This window comes from Euphorbia lathyris, chromosome 10, assembly GCF_963576675.1.
Source record: "Euphorbia lathyris chromosome 10, ddEupLath1.1, whole genome shotgun sequence".
In the NCBI taxonomy this organism is placed as follows: domain Eukaryota; kingdom Viridiplantae; phylum Streptophyta; class Magnoliopsida; order Malpighiales; family Euphorbiaceae; genus Euphorbia; species Euphorbia lathyris.
The window spans coordinates 35,084,228-35,109,465 of record NC_088919.1 but is presented as its reverse complement, the minus strand read 5'-3'; the positions used below and the strand labels follow the sequence as shown (position 1 = coordinate 35,109,465).

General features: G+C 38.1%; 1 non-coding gene and 1 pseudogene across 1 annotated transcript; one reads left to right on the top strand and one right to left on the bottom strand.

Moving 5' to 3' along the window:
* Positions 1-2,823: 2,823 nt before the first annotated feature.
* On the bottom strand, positions 2,824-2,930 carry LOC136210194 (small nucleolar RNA R71). The gene has a single exon (XR_010677905.1). It is a non-coding gene; the product is annotated as a small nucleolar RNA R71 (small nucleolar RNA).
* Positions 2,931-21,837: 18,907 nt separating this feature from the next.
* Positions 21,838-23,055, top strand: LOC136210026 (polygalacturonase inhibitor-like; annotated as a pseudogene).
* The last annotated feature ends 2,183 nt before the right edge of the window (positions 23,056-25,238 follow it).

Here is a 25,238-nt window from a genome sequence, read left to right as displayed (position 1 = left end):
CAAACTGATACCTCTAGAAAGGATAATTCTAGTCTAAAAACCAAAGAACTTGTTGTTTGCCCTATGGATAATAGCTTAGGGCCGAGATTTGGGGTTCTTTCAGTATAGGAAGGGGATGATTGCCTGGATGAGGATCCTAGTTCACCTCCTAAACTGTCGAATCTGAGTATGCCTGACTTAGAACCTGCCGAACCTTTGGTGAATAATGTGGATGCAGTTAACCCCCTCTTTGAGTCCAAAGAAGAGGTCCAGGGAGGTCCTCGAATCCAAACTCTGTAGAAGCCTGAAAGTAGTAGGGTTGGTGCTATACCCAAAGTTATCAATGATTCCAGGAATGTTAAAGCCATGGGAATTAACAAGATGAGTATGAAAAAACTCAAAGGTTCTCATAAGAACAACCAAAATTCTTTTGGAATTTTAGAGAAAAGGGGGCCTGCTGGGACCTCTGCTAGGCTCGTAGGAGCCCCTAATAAATATCGAGTCAAATTGGATGGGTCTGTTTGTGTTGTCCTCCTTTTTGATGGATTTTTTTGTTTGGAATGTTAGAGGAGCGGCAAGCAAGGCTACCCGTCTCCATGTAAATGATTTAATTAAACATTTCAACCATTATTACTTTGCGTTACTGGAGACTAAGATCAGTGGAGCTAAAGCAGAGGAGGTAGTTAAGAAGTTTAGAAGCTGGAAGTGTGTGCGGTAGGAGGCTATTGGCCGTGCTGGTGGGATTTGGCTATTCTGGAAGCCTGATCATACTCAGTTCAACATTGTGAAGATGGATAAACAATTTATTCATAGTAAAGCTATATGTCCTAGTAAAGATCCTTTCTTTTTCACCATCGTGTATGCTGATCCTATTCTTGAAGCTTTTTGTTAGGCATGAAATTGACGTAGTTTAACATAATATTTATATGGGAATTTGGGTGTTTTTACATTATAATTGCAAGATAAAGGACTGATTAATGTCTTTTTATAGGTGAGCATTGATAAAAGCCAAACTCGCTGGAAACAGCTTGTTTCGCTACCGCCAAGAAGGAGTGGAGCCTTATTTTGATCCAGCGGTTAAACGCCGGATACTCAATGACGGACAGCGACAGATCAGAGGTGGCAGAGGCAGAGGCAGAGCAGCAGGTGGAAAAGTGTTAAGGTGGCATTACTCAAAGAAGCAAGATGACATGAAGTATCGACCCTTGAGTGTTCAAGGGTCAAAAAGGATTCCGAATCATTTCAATTTATTTTTGTTTTAGTATTAGTTGACTTAATTTCTGTAAAGGTACTTGACTTGTACCAATTTTGTCCCTGTCTTTCTCCTTTAAGTAGGCGTAGCGAAGGAAAGATAAGGAGATCGGATAGTTTTAGTTTTCAGAGGATAGACAAGTTATTTTAGTAAAAAGCTTTAGATTAGAGCTCGAATGGAGCTTCTCGTTGTATCAAGAACAACTGATTACTCACTGCTCGATATGAGTGAGTAGTCCATTTTGAATGGGCAAGGCCAGTCCGGGCCAGTGATGTAAGTTTTATTTCGTTTCAATGAATGTGTAGTATTTTGCCAATATTGTGATTAATGAGGGTTTAACTTCTTTGCCTCGGCACTTATGCATGTGATAGATGAATGTTAGGACACTGCTTAAATCTTCACTGATATCTCTATTAATCTCGCAACCTCGAAGTAGATCTGTTAGATGGTTGTGTCGAAGGTTTTCTTAAATAGAAATGCAGCTTCGATCTTAATGCGAGAAAGAACGTATCTTTAGGAAGCTAAAGGTTCTAGTAAATCTCAGGAACTTAAGAACACACGAAAGTTGACTTAAGCGGGAATTAAAGCTGATACTTTGGCTTCATTGGCATCATCACTAATTCGTTGGAATGTTGTAAGGCTTAACACAACCTGTTCGGCAGTGCCTAGCCTGTTCTATCTTTTAAACTATCTTCTATTTGTCATATCTTTCATAACTTAGCACACTGTTGTTTTAAACTATCACACTCAACCAATCAATCCTACTAAGAAGATACCTTTACACACACACTCTGTTCAGCAACGATTTTCTCATATCATTTTGATCTCAATCCCTGTGGATACGATACTTGACTTATCACTTTATTACTTGTATCTAGTACACTTGCTAGAGTCACATCGGAGGACAACAAGTTTTTGGCGCCGTTGCCGGGGATTAAGCAACAAAATTTATCTGAAATTTCTGTGAAACATGGTGTTTTTAATCCGTTTGCTAAGGCGTACAGGAAACAAAGAAGTTCTTAACCTGTTTATGCGTAGAGCTGGACCTCCTGTTTTTCCTATCGATCTCGAATTAGAGAGGACGTGTAGACGAAACAGAGCAGGAACTCGACGTGCTAGACAGAGAGAAAGACAAAGAGAGAGAAGAATGGCTGGAAGGGTACCACCCGAACAACCAGTTCAACCAAACCAAGAAGAAGAAGGAGAGAATAACAACCCTCCTGTTATGCGAATCAAAGACTATTCAAGGCCAACCACAGAGGGACATTCATCATGTATCGTGTTACCCAAAGGGGAACAACATGTTTGAGGTGAAAGGGTCCATGATACAGATGATCCAGGCCTCAGTACAATTTAATGGGTTTCAATCAGAAGATCCAAATGAGCATATTCAAGAATTCATCACGTTGTGCAACACATTCAGATCGAACAGAGGTGTTTCTGACGATGTTATCAGACTGAAGCTGTTTCCTTTCTCCCTAAGGGATAAAGCGAAGAACTGGCTAAGAAATTTACAGCCAGGAACAATCACAAGTTGGGAAGAGATGGCGCGAGCTTTTCTGATGAAATATTTCCCACCTCGACAGGCCATAAAACTGAGAAATGAAGTGTCTCGGTTCATACAAGAAGAGGATGAGTTGCTGGCAGAAGCCTGGGAGAGATATAAAGAGTTATTGAGAAGGGTGCCAAATCATGGTATCCCTATGTGGATGCAAGTGCAAAATTTCTACAATAGTGTGACCAACATTTACAAAATTCAAATCGAATCCATTGCTAACGGTAATCCAGAAGATCTTGAGCCACATGCTTTGTATAACCTTATTGAGAAGGTAGGCAGCACAAGTTACAACTGGCACTCAGCCCGAAGTGAAGGGAAGAAGATGGGAAATGATGATGTTGTGTCAAAACTGACAAGTCAGGTAGAACAGCTTGCTCGACAGCTGGGAAAGATAAATGTGTCTTCGATACACAATGAACCACCATTCAATGACATTTGTGATTTTTGCGGAGGAGCTCATTTCAATATAAATTGTCCTGGAGTTAAGCAGGGAAAGAGCGCACATGCTGAATGTGACTACGCAGGGTATAATCAAAGGAACCAGCCTAACCGCTATTCTAACACATACAACTTTGAAACCAGGAACCATCCAAATTTTGGATGGACAGGCCAACCAGACCAGCTGGGGCAACCACAGTATCAAGACCAGCCAAGGTATCAACAACAGCAGGGAGGACAATACCAAAGACAGCCTCAGCAGCACTATAAGCAACCTGTGCCACCAAAGGAAGACGTAGAGCCAGATATGAAAACAATGATGATGTAGTTTATGAAACAAACACAAGCATCAATAAAAAGTCTGGAAACACAGGTTCACCAGATAGCTGCATCCACGTCAAAAGGAAAGGGAATAATGCTGAGCAACACAGAGCCATATCCTAAGGGCGACGTCATGGCAATCACCCTAAGGTCTGGTAAGGAAACTCAACCAAATGTTTTGACTAATAAGAATGCTGAGTGTGCAGGAACGTCCAAAGAAGCTGAAGGGGAGTAGGAACAGGCTGCTCCTAGTGATGAAGAAACAAGGAAGACAACCTGTACAAGTAAGCCGGATCAAGAGGAAAGCGAAAGAATGTATAAACCACCACCGCCGTATGTTCCACCTATGCCATATCCAACGCGTCTAATCAACAAGAAGCTGGAAGAACAGAATTCGAAAGTGTTGGATACCTTAAGGAAGTTACACATCAACATTCCTTTTGTAGAAGCACTGTCACAGATGCCGTCATACGCCAAATTCCTCAAAGACATCCTGTCAAATAAAAAGAAGCTGGAAAACATTTCCATGATACAACTCAACAGAGATTGTTCATCTATACTGCAAAACAAGCAGCAGCTACCTAAGAAGCTAAAAGATCCAGTGAGTTTTTCTATTCCTTGTTCAATTGGAAAGCTAAATATTGAAAATGCACTATGTGATCTAGGAGCTAGCATAAATCTGATGCCTTATTCGGTATATGCTAAACTTGGATTAGGAGAACCCCAACCTACTCGTATGTCTATTCAGTTAGCTGATCGTTCAGTATGCTATCCTAGGGGGGTTGTGGAAGATGTGCTAGTCAAAGTAGGGAAATTTATTTTGCCCGTTGATTTCATTATAATGGACATTGATGAAGACTTGCATGTTCCTATCATCCTAGGTAGACCATTCTTAGCCATGGGGAAAGCATTGATAGACGTAGGCGAGGGACAATTATTTTTAAGGATTAATTGGGAAGAAGTCATCTTTAAAATGAACGAGGCAATGAGACGTGCAAATAATAATGATGACACATGCTGTTTCTTGGATGACTTTCAAAGTTTGTCTACTTTGCAGGAACAGGACACTCTAGAAACTTTGTTGGGAGAAGAGGTGAACATATGCGAAGGAACATGCTGTTCCATAGAATCCAACCTACCGACACCTCCTTTCGATCCTACTGTTCCTACTCATCAAGAACCACTGGAGATACCAACTGTGCCGGTGACTAAACCGGAATTGAAACCGTTGCCTACACACCTTGAGTATGCGTTCCTTGAACCACCCAGCGGAAGTCCGGTCATCATATCCTCAAAGTTAACTCCTGATCAAAAGGCGCAACTCATGGCAGTTTTACGAAGAAATAAGGATGCGATCGCATGGAAAATTGATGACATAAAAGGAATCAGTCCTGCAGTCTGTGTTCACAGAATCTTGATGGAAAAGGAGCACAAACCAACTGTTCAACCGCAACGCAGACTAAATCCCCACATGAAGGAGGTTGTGCGAAAAGAAGTGATCAAACTTCTCGATGCTGGCATTATTTACCCAATCTCTGATAGTGTGTGGACAAGCCCTGTTCACGTTGTGCCAAAGAAGGGAGGAACAACAGTAGTCCTCAACGAGAGAGACGAGTTGGTGCCCACAAGAACGATTACGGGGTGGAGAGTTTGTGTTGATTACAGAAAGCTCAATGAAGCCACGAGGAAGGATCATTTCCCTTTGCCCTTCATTGATCAGATGCTAGAGCGGTTAGCAGGATATGCATTCTATTGTTTTCTCGATGGATATTTAGGATACAACCAAATCGCAATTCACAGTGAGGATCAAGAGAAGACAACGTTCGCATGTCCGTATGGGACCTATGCTTACAGAAGAATGTCGTTCGGGCTGTGCAACGCTCCAACCACTTTCCAAAGATGTATGATGTCCATTTTTCATGACATGGTGGAGCGGACCGTAGAAATATTCATAGACGACTTCTCGGTTTATGGAAACTCATTTGATAGCTATCTAAACAACCTCGAAGCTGTGCTTGTGCGATGCAAGGAAACTCACTTAGTCTTAAATTGGGAGAAGTGCCACTTCATGGTCACGGGAGGAGTTGTCCTCGGGCATAAAATTTCAGAGAAAGGGATGGAAGTGGACAAAGCGAAGGTGGAAGTAATCGAAAATCTGGCTGTTCTGGCCAATGTAAAAGATGTACGAAGTTTTCTAGGGCACGCAGGGTTCTATCGCAGGATTATCAAAGATTTTTCAAAAATTGCGCTTCCCTTGTCAGCACTGCTTCATAAGGAAGCCAAATTCTCTTTCGATGCAAACTGTTTGAAGGCGTTTGAGCTCTTAAAGACCAAGCTGATCAACTCGCCTATACTGGCAGGCCCAGACTGGGAGCAACCTTTTGAGATGATGTGCGACGCAAGCGATACTTGTGTGAGGGCCGTCATTGGACAAAGGATAGAGAAAAAGTTTAGGCCAATTTACTATGCAAGCAAGACGCTAAACGATGCCCAGCAGAATTACACAACTACAGAGAAGGAGCTTCTTGCAGTGGTGTATGCCTTCGACAAATTTCGACCTTACTTGGTGTTATCCAAAGTAGTTGTGCACACAGACCACGATGCGCTACGCTACTTGTTCACGAAAAAGGATGCTAAGCCGAGATTAATCCGCTGGCTATTGTTACTTCAAGAGCTTGATCTCGAGATTAAGGATAAAAAGGGAACTGAAAATGTCGCGGCTGATCATTTGTCAAGGATTTCTCCCCAAAGCAGCCAGGAATAACCAGAGATTCTGGAAAGATTTCCAGACGAGCACCTATATGCCGCACAATCTGCGCCGTGGTTTGCCGACGTTGCTAATTACCTTGCGAGTTCGCTCAAGCCACACAACCTGTCCACGAATCAAAGAAGGAAGTTTTTTTCTGAAATTAAATATTAGTTTTGGGATGACCCTTATCTTTTCAGGTCATGCGCTGATCAAATTATTTGAAGATGTATATCGTAAGAAGAGGGACAGGATGTTCTAAGCCACTGTCATGACCGTGAAGCTGGAGGGCACCATAGCGCTAGCAGAACTGCAGCTAAGGTTCTTCAATCAGGTTTTTTCTGGCCAACACTTTTCAAAGATTCCCATATGTTCGTTAGCACTTGCAATGAGTGCCAGCGAACAGGCAACATCTCGGCTAGAAATGCTATGCCCCTCAACAACATAGTTGTTTGCGAGATTTTTGATATCTGGGGCATAGATTTTATGGGCCCATTCCCTACATCTTTTGGGAATAAATATATCTTAGTGGCTGTAGATTATGTGAGCAAGTGGGTTGAAGCAATGTCTAGTCCCACCAATGACGCCCGTGTGGTTGTAAAATTCCTAAAAAGGCTGTTCGCCAGATTCGATGTCCCACGAGCGATCATTAGTGATCAAAGAACCCACTTTTGCAATGCCAAATTCGAGAAGCTGATGGGAAAGCTTGGAGTCTCTCACAGAATTGCCACACCTTATCATCCACAAATAAGTGGACAGGTAGAGATTTCAAATCGTGAAATCAAAAGAATTTTAGAAAAAACTGTTGGCAATTCTAGGAGAGACTGGGCAAACAAGCTGGACGATGCTCTTTGGGCGTATAGAACAGCCTATAAAACACCAATTGGAATGTCTCCATTTAGATTGTTATACGGAAAATCTTGTCACCTGCCAGTAGAAATGGAACACAGGGCTTTTGGGCATTAACGTTCTTAAATTTTGAGACACAGGCTGTTGGAGAACAGAGACGCATGCAACTGTGCGACATGGAAGAATTCAGGCTGTTCTCATATGAGAATGCCGTGAATTACAAAGACAAGACAAAGGTGTGGCATGATAAGAAAATCCAGACAAAATCGTTCCATGAAGGTCAGAGAGTCCTCCTGTACAACTCAAGACTCAGGTTGTTTCCTGGGAAGCTAAAGTCAAGATGGACGGGACCTTATCTGGTGCACAAGGTGTTTGGTCATGGAGCAGTAGAGATTGGTAGGGAAGGTCAGGAACCTTTTAAGGTAAATGGGCAAAGACTGAAACCATATTTAGAGAACGACCACACAAGGAAGATCGACACAGTTCACTTTCAGGATCCACCAGGCCAATAGAAGCGAAAAGAGTGTTCGCTACAAACACCAATTGTGGCACAAGTAACTCTGCATTTAAATTATTATATTTTTAATGTTCAAAATTTTGTTAAGTAGTATCAATTATAGTATAAAGTCACTTTATGTCAAGCATTGATCCGTAATGAGTATCTCAGGAACAAGCACAGTCGTAAAACTCACACCCTTTCCTAAAGGTGAAGTTTTATGAATGTACCTGTTCAGTAAGGAAGTGATTTACCATGGGAAGTTGGGCGGCAAAATAAAAGTCAGAAAAAGTGAACACGTCTAATCCTATATCCCTAGGCACTCATTTCGCCTGTATTCCTCGATGGAATCAAGCGGATAGGGAGCAATAAATTCGAAATTTAAATCATGACCGTTCATCACCCCTATTCGAATTCGAACGAACACGCCTTTTGTCTAATTTGTCTAGGTGGCGTCCTTTGGACCGCCCTCATAAGGACAGATTGATAACAGAACGTTTCTGTTCTCCCTACATAAAGAGATCTACTTCATTACGGTCATTCGCTCACTGTTTTCTTTTCCTTTGTTAGTTCCTTTCACTTAGACATCACATGCTCTGTGCCCTTTATCACTGGGAAACCTTATTTAAATTAGAGCATAGCATGAGAACCCATGGTTCGGGAAAACACGTAAAAGTTGAGGGTTCGGCCAGGAAAGAAAAGGCAAAAGGGAAGATGGCGGAGCCTAGCACTGTAGCTTTTGTTCCAGATGAAAAGCTCGTAAAGAAACTCTCCCAGTTCAAAGATCCTAAGGTGAAAAAGTACTACGAAGATCTGGCTAAACTTGAGTTCGGACCCATCCGAACAGTTTGTTGGGACACCTTGAGGCGGCTAAAGCTTGACGCTCGCGTGCGCACGCTCATGGAGGCAGGTCATTTCGGCTGCTTCTTTGAGATGAAAGAACCCGTGTACAAAGAATTGACACTCGAATTCCTGGCTACTTTCAAGCACGACACTGAGATCACCGATCCTGAAGAAGAAGGGAAGTTCAGTTTCCGGCTTATGGGTCATATTCAGAGACCTTCGCTGAACCTGTTCAATCAAATGCTAGGTGCTGCGGATGATGATGACCTAGAGTCCGAGAGTTACAAAGAGGCGTTCACCAAGACCCCTGATGTCTTTGACCCTACTGCCTTCTGGAATTCTCTTACAGGACAGCAGCATTATGACGGGAGTGTCTCCAAGGCATCCAATATTGACGACTATGCTGTTCACTACTTACACAAGTTGGTTTCCGGCACGATCTTCGCACGAGAAAATCAAGCCACCATGCCACATGCAGATCTGACAGCGTTGTGGAGTATGGCAGTTGGACCAAGAATGAACCTAGGTTACTGGTTTGGGGAGTACATCAGTGCTTTTTGTAAGAAGAACTCATCGCTTATCTGTTGCGGGAGCATTGTCACGAGAATTGCTGAATCTATCGGAGTCTTTAAGCCTGAGGACCACTCTCGGCTCACTATTGTGAACCACCCAGACCAGATCGACCTAAAGAGCCTGCAGAAGATGTTGTTCGGTAAAATGGTGAATGGGAAGTGGGTTTGGATGTCGGACTTTGTTACATCAAGGAAAGTTGAGAGCCGGAAGAGAAAGAATGAGCCAACTGTGTCGGTCTCATCAGATTTTGAACAGGTCGAGCTGCCCAAGGATCTGAACTTCTATAAGAAATGTGCAAAGCTCTCGAGCGAGGACATCTTTGACAGTTTAAATGCCCTATGTGCTCAAAATCAAACCAACCGTGAGATGGTATTTGCACTCGAGCAAAAGTATGAGTCCCATGAAGTATCGATCGACATGCTAAAAACCATCTGTATTGAGGAGCATGGTAAGGAGAGTCCATACGATTTTTCTGTAAAAAGTCCAGTAAGAAAAATGCCTGAAACACCTGCTACTGCTAATGCTAATGCTGAAACTTCCTCGAAAGGGGAGGGCATTCCTGCCGCTGCGGATAGAGAGGTTAACTCCTCTCTCTCCCAGCCCGCCTCATCTGTCAACATGGTCGCTGTCCTAGCATTTGGTAACCTCTAACACCCTTATTCTATCCACTGTGCTATGCCTGTGTTTTATGCGTTAATTTATTTACAATCTGCTGCCATCATTATAACATTGAGGACAATGTTCTGTTTTAATTTGGGGGTGGGGGTTGTGTATCACAATAAATGCAGGCATAACATGATAAATTCTAAATTCTGTTGTTTAACTAGTGATTTGATGTAGAACAAATATCCCTTGAGAATCTTTGATGCATATGTCCTTTTGTGATTTTTGTGATTTCCGTTTTTTCATTCTCATCTCCTTGTTTAAATTACTATCTATTCGATTGTTTTATGTTCAAGGGGAATCACTAAACAAACTGTGCGTGATTTGATGTAATTATTGAGTTTTACTTGGTTGTTTGAATTTTGTCTCCCCGAATCGGGAAGTTCCAAAAATTTTGCAAATTTTTAAATCTTCTTTCACAATTAGAAACCCTTGTCTTGCTGCAATTTCCCAAAAAATAGTGAGAACTCGAGCCTGAAAGTGCGTCTATAGTATGCATTGATTCTTTTCTGAGAGGGCCAGCACTCACTATCTTTAGGGAGAATTTGCCTTGGTTTGCCTTGTTGAAATGGAGATTCTTTTTGACAAGCATAGGAAGAAAAAGGCATTAGTTTCCCCTTCCACTACATAAAAAGCCACCTGTGCTTTGCACTCACATTTTAGGATACCCAGCTTGAGCCATAACCTGTTCTTTCTGAATACCATGCAAAATACCCCCGTCCTTTCACTGATATTCCCAAATAACCTGAGTTCTGTCTTGTGCTTCAAAACCAACTGTTTAAATTGACATTATGTGCTTTTAAAATTAAACAGCAAAGGCAGTTGTGCAGATAATAAAGATAAGATAAAAAGGAACTTGGGAAGTTTTGTGTTTGGATGGAAGTGTCATTAATGATTGATAAGATTAGAAAGGATAGGTTGTCTTAAGAAAACAGGTTGTTTGAATGTGGAAATGGGTAAATCACTTTGATTGTTGAAAGCTGTATCGGTTAAATAAATTGGATGAAGACAGAATTCATACACTGAAAAAGCTTTCCACTATCAAACCTGAAACCGAGCCTATCATTACAACCTTTGTCAAGTCCTTTGGACTATGCTTGAAAGAATTTTGACCCTTGGATTCAGGAATAATAGGCAAACTCACACCCTAAGGGTGTGGTGTCTGAGCTGAGGAGTGAAATCGAATTCTTTTTCCTATGGTAAATAAATGCCATACGAGAGTGAGTGAAATATTCCATTCCTTAGCGAGGCATGTTTGGCGAGTGGTAGCTTATTGTGAAAGTAGAAGTCTAAATTGTAAGCTTTAAGGAAGTTCTCGAGTAAAAGGAAGCATTGTTTAAAACAAGCTCTAAACTCTTTGAAAAATCTTAGCACGCATCTGTTGATTTCCTCTTTGGGCAAAACAATCTCTGTTTTCCTTTTTCTTTCTCTGAAAATTTTTATTCCTAACTCTTTTCTGTTACAGTACTCTTTCTTACAATTTGTTGCTTGAGGACAAGCAAAGGTTCAATTTGGGGGTATTTGTTAGGCATGAAATTGACGTAGTTTAACATAATATTTATATGGGAATTTGGGTGTTTTTACATTATAATTGCAAGATAAAGGACTGATTAATGTCTTTTTGCATAGGTGAGCATTGATAAAAGCCAAACTCGCTGGAAACAGCTTGTTTCGCTACCGCCAAGAAGGAGTGGAGCCTTATTTTGATCCAGCCGTTAAACGCCGGATACTCAATGACGGACAGCGACAGATTAGAGGTACTTGACTTGTACCAATTTTGTCTTTGTCTTTCTCCTTTAAGTAGGCGTAGCGAAGGAAAGATAAGGAGATCGGATAGTTTTAGTTTTCAGAGGATAGACAAGTTATTTTAGTAAAAAGCTTTAGATTAGAGCTCGAATGGAGCTTCTCGTTGTATCAAGAACAACTGATTACTCACTGCTCGATATGAGTGAGTAGTCCATTTTGAATGGGCAAGGCCAGTCCGGGCTAGTGATGTAAGTTTTATTTCGTTTCAATGAATGTGTAGTATTTTGCCAATATTGTGATTAATGAGGGTTTAACTTCTTTGCCTCGGCACTTATGCATGTGATAGATGAATGTTAGGACACTGCTTGCATCTTCACTGATATCTCTATTAATCTCGCAACCTCAAAGTAGATCTGTTAGATGGTTGTGTCGAAGGTTTTCTTAAATAGAAATGCAGCTTCGATCTTAATGCGAGAAAGAACGTATCTTTAGGACGCTAAAGGTTCGTGTAAATCTCAGGAACTTAAGAACACACGAAAGTTGACTTAAGCGAGCATTAAAGCTGATACTTTGGCTTCATTGGCATCATCACTAATTCGTTGGAATGTTGTAAGGCTTAACACAACCTGTTCGGCAGTGCCTAGCCTGTTCTATCTTTTAAACTATCTTCTATTTGTCATATCTTTCATAAGTTAGCACACTGTTGTTTTAAACTATCACACTCAACCAATCAATCCTACTAAGAAGATACCTTTACACACACACTCTGTTCAGCAACGATTTTCTCATATCATTTTGATCTCAATCCCTATGGATACGATACTTGACTTATCACTTTATTACTTGTATCTATTACACTTGCTAGAGTCACATCAGAGGACAACACTTTTCACCCGATTAATTATAAAGAGATTAGACATGCTATCTTTAGTATCGGGGCGAACAAGGCTCCGGGTATTGATGGACTCCCTGCTGGTTTTTATCATAAACATTGGGAAACGGTTAAGGATGGGGTCTGCAGTTTTGTTGAGGGAGTGTTTAGAGGTTTTGAGGATATTAGGCTGGTTAATAAAACTCTTCTTGTTATGATTCCTAAAGTAGAGAACCCCTCTTCATTCTTACAAATGAGGCCGATTAGTTTGTGTAATGTTCTTTATAAGGTTGTTACGAAAATTGTGGCCGATATACTCCGATGTATTCTTCCTGATATTATCAGCCAGAATCAAGGTAGTTTTGTTCCTGGTAGACAGATGATGGATAATGTCGTTATTGCTCAGGAAATGATTCATTCGATGAAAGTTAAGAAGGGTAAGCGTCACTATGCCATTTTCCCTTTCACATGACACAAGATACATGACAGACATTTGTTTTCGTGTCGTCTGAATATTTTTCGTGACAGTATTTTAACTGTATGTCATCTTAAGGTGAAATAAAAAATGCGCTTGATTCTCAGATGACATTACGATTACAGAATCCTGTCATCCAAAGAAAACGCGCGTTTTCGTTAAATTTGATGCGCTCAACAGATGACACTTCTAATAAATGAATGTCATTGTATGCCGAAAACAAAAAAGCGGCAAATGAAATTTCACTTACACGGCCATACCAAATTTTAGGCGCTCTATATCATTTTGACTGAAATTTCAGATGATATATAAACCCTCTCTCAATCCCAAACCTCAGTTTAGGTTACGCAAGCTTCATCCCTCTCATCCCTTTCATCCCTCTCTATCTCCATGGTTGATTTGAACATGCAATCACTGGGTGAGCTCGAAACACGGTACTAGTAAGCCATATTTTCTTCGTTTCTAGATGTATCATTGTTCCTTACTCTATCTTTTCCTCATCCGATTTACTTTTATGTATGTCGATTTCAGCAGCTGGTATAAGGATCTTGTGATTTTCAGACCTATCATTGAAAGGTTTAGATCTCTCGCTTAGCTACACTGATTTTATTGTATTTAGATTCACTGCTGTAAATCTTGGGTCTTTATCTTTTTTAATCTAGGGCAAGACAGTGCCTGATACAGTAGATGGTATGAACTCATCTGATTCCTTTTTATTTGAACACTATTTTCAGGGATAGTAAGAATGCTTCAGTACATGGAAAGGCTGATTGAAGAGATTGTCAATCGGTTCATGCCTTTAGCATATGGGAAGATTTCTTTAACTTACTGAATATATGTTAATGTTATGTTGGTTTGAACTGATTGGTCATGCCTTTAGAAGTGATTGTGTATGTTTGATGTACTGTTTTGGAACCTAGAACTCATTGATTTAGGAAACTAGTCTGATTTAGTATATATATTGTTATGTGGGTTTGAACTGAACGATTACATATATGTATGATGTTTTGGGTGATGATGAAATGATTGGTTAGATATAACTGTTTAGGAAGCTAGGACTCATAGAGTTTATGTATGAATGATCATTAAGCATGTGGCTGATTAGGCATACTCTAAAACTTTGAATGTTCATTGAGATTGGCACTACTCTTACACCTATGAGTTATACTGCTAGAAGTGATTGAGTATGTGTATGTGTATTAAACATGCTTATGTATAATGTTCTGTTGATGTTTATGTTTGAGGTTCTGTATGAGTATGTGTACTATTGTTCATTTGGGCATGTAGCTTATTAATCATGCATCAAGTATTAGAGGAACATTGATGAATGATCATTAAGCATGTGGCTGATTAGGCATACTCTAAAGCTTTGAATGTTCATTGAGATTGGCACTACTCTTACACCTATGAGTTATACTGCTAGAAGTGAAAGTATGTGTATGTGTATGAAACATGCTTATGTATGATGTTTATGTTTGAGGTTCTATATGAGTATGTGTACGATTGTTCATTTGGGCATGTAGCTTATTAATCATGCATCAAGTATTAGAGGAACATTGATGAATGATCATTAAGCATGTGGCTGATTAGGCATACTCTAAAGCTTTGAATGTTCATTGAGATTGGCACTACTCTTACACCTATGAGTTATACTGCTAGAAGTGATTGAGTATGTGTATGTGTATGAAACATGGTTATGTATGATGTTCTGTTGATGTTTATGTTTGAGGTTCTGTATGAGTATGTGTACGAGGAACATTGTAAAAGGGTCATTGAGCATGTATGAAGCATGTATTAAAAGGTAAATTTAGGCTAATTGCATGTACTGATATGGCTTGCAAATGATAAGATATCACCATACTCTTTTTGAAATTGAACACGACCTATGATGATAAGTAAGGAATAAGTTGTCTTGAATAAGTAAGGAATAGACATGCACGAATAAGTTGTCTACTTGTTATAGCATGTCCACTTGAAAATACATGTCTACTTGAATAAGTTGTCTACTTGTTATAGCATGTTCACTTGAATATACATGTCTACTTGAATAAGTTGTCTACTTGTTATAGCATGTTAGGCATACTCTTAAAGCTGAAAATGTTATGAACTCAACTGGCTCATTTTTATTTGAAATGATAAGTAAGGATTCTGAATGCAATTCGTTTATGAAGCATGTATGAAGCATGTATTAAAGGGTACATTTAGGCTAATTGCATGTACTGATATGGCTTGAAAATGATAAGATATATTTTGATTAGATAGAATATACATATACATACGAACCGAATAACAAGTTCTACATAAATGGTTATGTATGTGCATTGGCCATACTCTTACTATGTTCCTTTCCACTCGGTTTGATATCGTAACAACAGCATTAAACATGGTGATAGGTTTATGATGCATTCAACACAAACAGAGTCCCTTGTTTTGACAGCATCATAAACCTCATTACCAAGTTTAGAGTACCACGAGTACAACCCAAGTGGAAGGAGCATTGTAAAAGGGTCAGTTTAGTCTACTTGCACATACATACAAACTGAATAGCAAAGCTCTACTTTATATTACAAAAGGGGGGATGAGTGTTGCCTTTCGGTTGTAATTGACAGTCCAAAGTTCCTTAGCTGTTCTGACTAGTGAAAGGAAATTTGGAATTGGAATGAGAACCACATTTGGATATCACATTGCCTTTCAATTCTCCTTTCACTTAGTCAAGACAGCTTAGGAGATTTGAACACCCTTCATATTCAGCACAAACAGAGTCCCTTGTGGTGACAACATCATAACCCTCATTACCAAGTGGAAGAAGCATTATAAAAGGGTCAGTTTAGGAGCACAAAACTCTACGTTATATATTACAAAAGGGGGGGAATTAAAGGTCCAAAGCTCCTTAACTATTTTGACTAAAGAAAGGAAATTTGGAATTGGAATGAGAACCACATTTGGAGCTCACATTGCCTTCCGATTCTCCTTTCTCTTAGCCAATATAGTTTAGTAGATTTGGACACCCCATATGCACTTTGCATACTCCTCAGTCCATATCCGGATGATCCCCTCATACTCTTCCTTATTGCCGCGGTATTGCTCAGCAACTGCTTCTTGCCCAGGAAATGGCTCCTCACTATGGGGCTGTAGAAGTAGATCATATATGTGCCACAGACACTACAAAATGCATAGAATAATTAGAACAAAAATATGATGTTGTATGTTTATCAAATGAAATAGATAAATGGTTGCATTATACCATGGCAGTGGAAAAGCGATGGTTATTAAGGATACAGGGAAGATGAATCGACCCCTGAGGAGCCACATTAGGATGATATATCCTATTCCGGAATCAAAACTGAGAGTAAGAGGAGAGATGTATTAGTGTATGTTTCATATAGGTGATTATATCTTACTGATCTGAGTTAATATTACTCTTGCAGGTCTGTTTGGGAAATCCAGATGGTAGCTAATTCTGATTTCAAATACACCCCTTTCATATGGGGTGTATTGGGGGCCTTTCATTCTGATCGACCATTTGAAGAAGTTACAATTGTCACGTCCATGTCTAAATTTTCAGAATTTATACTTTGGTATTAATATACATTATAATTATTGGGTGTGTGATTTTTATTTGGTGCTATAGGAAAATTTTGGAGTTAATTTGATGGTTTTATGTGTAAATTAAAAGTTAGGATAATTTTTAAAAGATTATAGAAAGATGGAGGATCAAACGTGATGTTTATCAAAATTGAGATATATATCTCAAATCTCAGGCGGTGTATACGATTATCATTCCTTTCTTTTTCTTTTTCTTTTATATTTATCATCAGTTTTCTCTAAACCGTTTCTCCACCGTTTCTTTGATTTACGGAGATTCGACCGTCCGAATCACTCGAAATTGGAACCATAACATCCTTATGTATAGTTCTAAGTCCTAACCGAAGAGTTTTTGAATTTCGAAAGTGTTTGGAAGGGAAACGTTTTAGACAGTTTGGAGGACCTATACGTTATTATCCAAGAAGAATCATTAGAAATACATAGAAGAAACCAGGAAGGGTTACAGAACAACTATGGATTGACATACGTACCATTGATGGCCAGAAGCCACTCTGGGTTCTCCATGTACAACTTATTCAAGTCAGCAATTATTTCTCCTATAGTTTCAACAAGGGGATCCATTGTTGGTAAGTTTTCTGGCTGTTGAAGATATGATTCTGAATTATGATGCATATATTTATAGTGACATGATTGTGGTAAGTGAAAAGCCGTGTTAGGGGAAGGGTCACGTATTTACTACTGAGTTTAGGGTTGTGTGTAATATTAATGACCTGCTTGGCTTTTGCAGATAGCAAGAACTTTGGGATTATAGGCCTAATTATTACTCCAAGATATGGATTGACTTATGGAAGATATTGGTTATTATTTTTGTGTTTTAATTTAGAAATGTATTGGTTACTCAAGATATGGATTGACGTTAGGCACAAATGTAAACATATTATGAGTATTGGTCTCCAATAAAATTGAAACCATTGTTATACAGAATTTAATCTTCATATTTTAGAATGTTTCTGTATTCAGGTATAAAAACCAGAAATTCAAACGAAGAAGAAGGCATAAAGTGACATTTTAATTTTGAAAAATGTCATCTAAACAGCAATAAAAAGACATTAAAAAAATGTTTCTGTCATATGAAAAAAACTCCTTTGACATGGTTGATTAAGACCTGTGCCATCTAAACAGGCTATAACGGCAGAATTTATTATACAAACTGTCATCTCAAATTAAATATGTGAATTTCCCACATGCTAACCTGACGGTTTTAATTGTCAGAATGTCATGTGATGATATTAAAGGTGACGACAGTAATAAATAAGCTGCATCGTAACAAGGGAAAGATGACAGTAAGAAAATAGGCTAATGTCATGTGTGATGATGAAACATGACAGAACCTGACCGTCGTCTAAAGGTGCAATAGACGGCAGCGAGCTCCGTGACAGATTTATATCTCACGGGACGACGGTTTTTAACCGTCGTCTAAAGAGGGTTTTGGCGTAGTGCGTGGTTTTGAGGCTTTAAAACTTGATCTCGAGAAAGCCTATGATCGTCTTAATTGGAGTTTTCTTCTTGAGAGTATTAAGAAAGCTGGGATTCCTGATAATTGGAGGAGGATAATTGAGGATTGTATTACTTCTCCTGTTTTTAAAGTAATGATAAATGGGGATATATCTGATGACTTTACTCCATCCGGGGCATTCGTCAGGGTGTCCCTATGAGCCATTTCTTATTTGTTATTGCCATGGAAAGGTTAACTCACCTTATTCAGAAGGCAGTTGTCTCTGGGAGATTTCATCCTGTGTCCATTAATAAATTTTGTCCCCCGGTGACTCATTTATTTTTTGCGGATGATGTGATTATTTTTGTCGAAGGGAGTGTGGAGCAAATTGGTGTGATTATGGATATCCTTAATTGCTTTTGCTCTGGTTCTGGGCAAAAACTTAACATCCATAAGTCTCGTATGCTGTGTTCTAATAACATAGATCAGGGTTTCTGTAAAAAGCTTAGTGATTTGTCTGGCATTCCTCTCACCAAATCTTTAGGCAATTATCTAGGGGTTCCACTCCATAGTAACATAGTTTCTAAAGCCTCTTTCAAGGATATTTTTGACAAAATTAATACTAGGTGTGCTAATTGGAAAGCGAAATCGCTTTCTCTTGCGGGCCGTCTTACTTTGATCCAGTCGGTAAACTGTGCAGCGCCTAATCATATTATGCAAGCTTATCGTCTTTCTGAACCCGTTCTTAACGGCTTAGATAAGATTAATCGGCGTTTCCTGTGGGGAGACTTAGTGGAGGGTAGAAAAATTCATCTTGTTCCTTGGAAGGAGGTCTGCCAACCTAAAAATATGGGTGGCCTTGGGATTAGACAGGCTAGGGATAATAACAAAGTTTTGTTAATGAAACTCCTTTGGAGAATGTGGCAATCTCTAGAGGCTCTTTGGGTCCGTATCCTTTGTGGAAAGTATAGGAATGATAGGATTTTTGGAGGGCATAAAGATAAAGTTCAGGTTTGTTCCTATCTCTGGAAAGGGGTGAATGCGATTTTTGCTGAGTTTTGCACTGGTATTGGCTGGTCGATTGGCAATGGAAAATCGGTTAGCTTTTGGAATAATGCCTGGCTAGAGAAGCATCCTTTGATGGAGATTTGTATTAATCCTCCTCCTATTGAGATCCGAAATTGGAAAGTTGCGGATGTGGTGTCTGAGGAGGGAGAGTGGGATTGGTCTAAGTTTGACCATTTTCTCAGTCTCGAAACGCTCCTGAGAATTCGAGGTGTTAAAATCAGCAGCTTGGAGGAAGATGGCAATACCCGCTGTTGGAAGTTCTCGAATAACGGTGCTTACTCTTGTAAATCTGCTTTTGAGGCTTTTAATCACACTGTGGATGTTCCTCTTTCAAACCTTTGGAAGATTATCTGGTCCTTGAAGGTTCCTTATCGCATTAGGAGTTTTCTTTGGCTTTGTGCTAAGGATAGGCTCCTGACGTATGTTGAGAGAAAAAGATGTCATTTGGTGGATTCTGATACCTGTAGTAGATGTAAAACTCATGCCGAAACCAGATGCCATGTTCTTAGAGATTGTGTGAGGAGTAAGGCCGTATGGAGGAAAGTTCTTCCTGAGCAATGCCTTTCTACCTTCTTTTCCGTTTCTGAACAAGAATGGTTTAAGGAGGGTATTGAAGGGAAGCTGTTAGACGATCTCGAGCATGGATAGATTCTTTTTGCTGTTGTTTGCCACCAAATTTGGCATTGGAGGAATGTAGAGGTTTTTGGAGAAGAAGCTATTGCCAATCCTAATTTACAGATTTTCTTCTTCAGAAAAGTTAAAACAATTGTTGAGAGTTTCAAGGTGGATAGTGTTGCTGGTCATATCCAAAGGTCGGCTGTTCTGTTAGGCTGGGGAAGACCTGGGGAAGGGGTGGTGAAATGGAATACCGATGGGTCTTGCAAAGATAACGGAAGAATTGCTGTCGGCGGTGTTTTGAGAGATTCTGGAGGTTCTTGGCTGTCAGGTTTTACTCAGAACCTTGGCTTGAGATCTTCCTTTATTGCTGAGCTTTGGGGTATCCTTTCAGGTCTTAGTTTGGCAAAGGATCTGGGGGATTAAGAAGTTGCTTGTGGAGGCTGACAATCTCGAAACAGTTAATATGATATCTGATAAAAAGGCTCTATGTTTAGGGAGCGAGAATCTGATTAAAGCCATTCGTAGGACTTGCTCATCCTTCAAGTCTATTAACTTTAGCCATGTCTACAGAGAACAGAATCGGGTGGCAGATCGTCTGGCTGCTGAAGGTCATGAGAGGGCTGTGGACATATCTATTTTTTTCTTCTCCCCCTGAGTTCCTTAAGTTTTTATTGTCTGAGGATAATGTAGGGATTAGCTTTCCTAGGCTAATCCCGGATTAGTTTTTCATGGTTTTGTTTGTTGTTTTTCTTTCTTGTTTCTTGAAAAAACAAAAAAATAAAAATAAATATCGTATTACCTTTCAAAAAAAAATGGCACACATATAAGCCTTTTAACATTTAAAGTGTGAAGCATGAGAAGTGAGGTGTGGACTGGTGAAGGTATTAATTACTACTGAAACGAAAACTGTGTTGAGTTTATTTGATACATACAGCTCATTCATTTGAATTTCATTATGCATTAACTAAATCCTCCTTTTTTGACCGGTCTAACATTTCATTTTACGCGGCCACTCGACAGATAGATACTAATCTTTTCACTGTTCATTGAGATAATGGAAAAATAAACATCATAAAATCCCTCTTCATTATCATTATCATTTTGATTTTAATAGATTAGACATCTAACTTTTTATTTTAATATATTAAGTTGCATTAAAACTCTGATGACAAACATATACATTCACAATTTACATTTTTAATATATAACAAAAATCGAACAAACTATTTTAATATAATTAAATGTTTATAAGAATAAGGTATCAAAATAAACCTAAGGTTTTTAGGGAAGTACCAATTTAAACTCAACATTCAAAATAGCACAAATATATATTTAACGTTTACAACATAATATTAATTTAGACTTAACGTTTACAATATAGCATCAATTTAGGCCTCACGTACAAAATAGCACCAATATATGCTTAACGTTTACAAAATAATACGAATTTAAGCTTAATGTTTACAAAATATATCCAATTTAAGCTAAACGTCACAATTAAATTAACCATATTATATTATTTTCCTATTAACTTTATATGTTATCTTTTTATTTAGTTCTATATTCTTATTAATTAAAATATTGTGGATATTCAATTACTTTTAGTTTGCATATATTACATGAGCAATGAAATTTAGGAGTTATGGAATGGTTGATGAAAAACGAATATAAGATTTTAATGGACAAAAATACTAATTAATTGTGGTTTCAAAAAAAAAAAAAACTAATTAATTGTATTATAATAAATAAGAATATAGAACTAAATAAAAAGATAACATATAAAATTAATAGGGAAAGAATATAATATGATTAATTTAATTATGACGTTTAGCTTAAATTGTATATATTTTTTATAAAACGTTAAGTTTAAATTTATATTATTTTGTAAACGTTAAGCCTATATTGGTGCTATTTTGTACGCGAGGCCTAAATTGATGTTATATTGTAAACGTTAAGCATAAATTGATATTATGTTGTAAACGTTAAACCTATATTAGTACTATTTTTAACGTTGAGCTTAAATTGGTACTTTTCAAAAGCCTTAGATCTATTTTGATAGCTTATCCCATATTTATATCAACTAATTTAGCAAGTAATGCAAGATAGCTCAAAAATGATATAATGTGTTCAAATAAAAGAGTATAAATGAAATTAATATAAAGAATAAATCATGGCAGTTTGATAGATTTGCAATCAAATAATGTCGGTAACATGCCTTGGTTTGACTTTTCTATGGATTTTCAAATAACTTGTATATATATTTCATCACATACTGCGTCATCTTTCTCACCCAAATAAATCATTGCTTCTCCTCCCCTATAAATCAACACATTTTTCTTATTTTTCATTATCATTTTTGTTTAATGCTTGCAATTTTCCAATTGCAGAAAATGAAGAACCTTATCTTGTACCTTCTTCTCATTTCTACTCTCCTTTCTTTTTCCTTTTCCCTCACAGAAACATGCAATCCTCGAGATAAGAAAGCTCTGCTTCAAATCAAAAAAGACTTCGGAAATCCATACCTTCTTGCCTCTTGGAAATCAGACACCGATTGCTGCCACTGGTATCAAGTTGATTGTCACCCCACCACCCACCGTATCATCGCCCTCACCATTTTCGCCGGCGAACTTACCGGCCAACTTCCTCCTGCAATTGGTGATTTGCCTTATCTTCAGAAACTTCAATTCCACAAACTAACAAACGTTACTGGTCCAATTCAACCCACCATTGCTAAGCTTAAAAGTCTCACATTTCTTAGGCTCAGCTGGTTAAACTTGACTGGTTCTGTACCTGAATTCCTCAGCCAACTCAAGAATCTCAACTTCTTGGACTTGGCTTTTAATAGTCTTTCAGGATCAATCCCAAGCTCTCTTGCTTTACTGCCAAATCTTGATGCTATTCATTTGGACAGGAACTATACCTGCCTCCTTCGGTGCATTTCAAGGCAAAGTGCCTTCTATTTATCTGTCACATAATCAACTTTCAGGTGAAATTCCTGCATCTTTAGGCAATTTGGATTTCTCTCGAAACAAACTTGAAGGCGATGCTTCTATGTTGTTCGGACCCAATAGATGTTTCGAGGAATTTGTTGGAGTTTGATCTGTCAAAGGTTGTTTTTCCAGCCGGCTTGGGGTTTTTGGATCTTAATCACAACAAAATCTATGGTAGTATGCCTGAGGAGATGACTAAACTCAGGCTGCAGTTATTTAATGTGAGTTACAATAGGCTTTGCGGCCAAATTCCAGTGGGCGGTCAGTTGCAGAGATTTGATTACTCCACGTATTTTCATAACCGGTGCTTGTGTGGCACCCCTCTTCCAAGCTGCAAGTAGGACCAGTGTCAAGCTTCAAAACAGAAATGTATTTTTCTAATAATTGTATGTATGCAATTTCAAACTCAAATGTATCGTTCCATTAAATCACTAATGTTTTACCATTTACAATAAACTCCATCTGCCATAGTAGCGATCATATAACATAAAATGTGAGACTTCATATAACATTCATTTCCATCACTTTCATTATCTCCTCTAACTCTTACCTTCATTAACCTGTCAAGAACGGAACTAGGAGGATTAGGGTAGGCTCGAGTTCCGATAGACCACCGGAAAATTAAAATTTTTTTTTTTTTAATAATGGTGTATTATTGATAAAGCAATCTCATCTTATAATAAAGTGAAAGGAAATATAAAGCGTTGCCAGATTTAATATATAAACTGTGGACAAATTAAAGTTGATTTAAGTGATTAACAGATTTAAGTTGTTTAAGTTAGAGATTTTATGTTCAAATTATAATGTACGCGAAAACTTTAACTAAGAGAATCCATCTAAAATGGCTTTTCCGAGTCTCGAATCGAGAAATCGGACAAACTATTTTAATATAATTGAATGTTCACGTCAAACCAATTTAGCAAGTAATGTGGAAAAAAGCAAATAGCTCAAAAATAATATAATGTGTTAAAATAAAAGAGTATAAACTTAAAATATAAATATAAGGATAAGGTATCAAAATAGGTTTAAGGTTTTTGAGGAAGTATCCATTTAGACTTCACGTTCAAAATAGTACCAATATAGGCTTAACATTTACAACATAACATCAATTTAGGCTTAACGTTTACAACATAGTATCAATCTAGGAATTGCTAACAGAACGTGACAGGTCATTCGTTAAGTCTGCCAACTCAGCGCCACGTCACATAAGGTACCAAAATAGGCTTAAAGTTTGTAGAAAGTATCAATTTAGACCTCACGTACAAAATATCACCAATATAGGCTTAACGTTTACAAAATATATCCAATTTAAGCTAAACGTCACAATTAATTATATTATATTCTTTTCCTATTAACTTTATATGTTATCTTTTTTATTTATTTCTATTTTTTTATTTCTTATAATATAATTAATAATTATTCTTGCCTATTAAGACTTTATATTTGTTTTTCATCAATGATTCCATGATTCCTAAATTCCATGGCTCATGTAATATATGCAAACTAAAAGTAATTGAATATCAACAAATTTTCGAACACTAGTTAAAATGATATTGATATATGTCATTAACACAATTCATAATAACAGTCTCAATTGTACAAGTTAACATAAACTAATCCAATTCTTAAAAGTGGATTACTATAATTTCCCACATTTAGCCTATTGCAAAGACGAAATTACCCTTTTAGTCAAATTCCCAAATCCTCTCAAATTCTAAACTCAAATCCGGACAAAAAGTATGGATCAGGGGAGGAGCGGCAAAGGAAATGGATTAATGGTACGTAATTTCGACTCGAACGGTTGTTTTTTTTACATTTTGGGATTAAAATTTCTGATTTGAGAATTTTGAAATCGCGGGGTGGGGACATATGGTTATCACGCCTCCACCACAGAGGAGGCATATTGTCATACGCCTCTCCTGTGGTGGAGGCGTGATAACCATATGCCCCTACCACTGGAATGGCATATTAGCATTACGCCTCCACCTGTGTGGGTGTGTGATGTTCATACGCCGGGGGTAATTTAATATAGTTTTTTTTTTATTTATAGTTAGAATAATTTTTAATTTTTTTTTTATTTTCTAGTTTAAATTATTTGTATTTAGTTAGAATAATATTTTTTTAAATTATAGTTATAAATATTTAGTTATAATAATACTTTAATTTTTTTATATAGTTATAATAGTTTTAATTTATTTTTTTGAAAAATTATAGTTATAAATATTTAGTTAGAAATAATATTTAGTTAGACGAATAATATTTGTATCCGGTTTCTAATTTTATAAAATAATGTAGTCAATACGCGTAGAGGGGTAGTGTAGTCGAAAAATCTATCCCGCTAACATCGAGGCAGCTAGATATGGATGACGATGATACACCACGTCATACGAGAGCGGTGGTGTTGATATATCAGGTCGTAGACGGAGAGCGGCTGAGATGCAGCAGTTGCGGGCGGCTGAGATAGATCAGCCTGAGTTGGACCAGTCCGAGTTTGGGGGAGAGGAGGCAGATGATGCGGGAGAGCAAGATCTTGATTATAACGTTGTGGATGATTATTTTCAAGATCTAGCCGAGGCCCAACGATAGCAGGGATCTGATGATGATGATGTGCAACCGACTCAGAGCACGAGCAAACATCGCAGGGGTGGTCGATTTGTCAGTACATGTATTATTTATAGTTTAGTATTATTTAAAATTTAATATTATTTAAA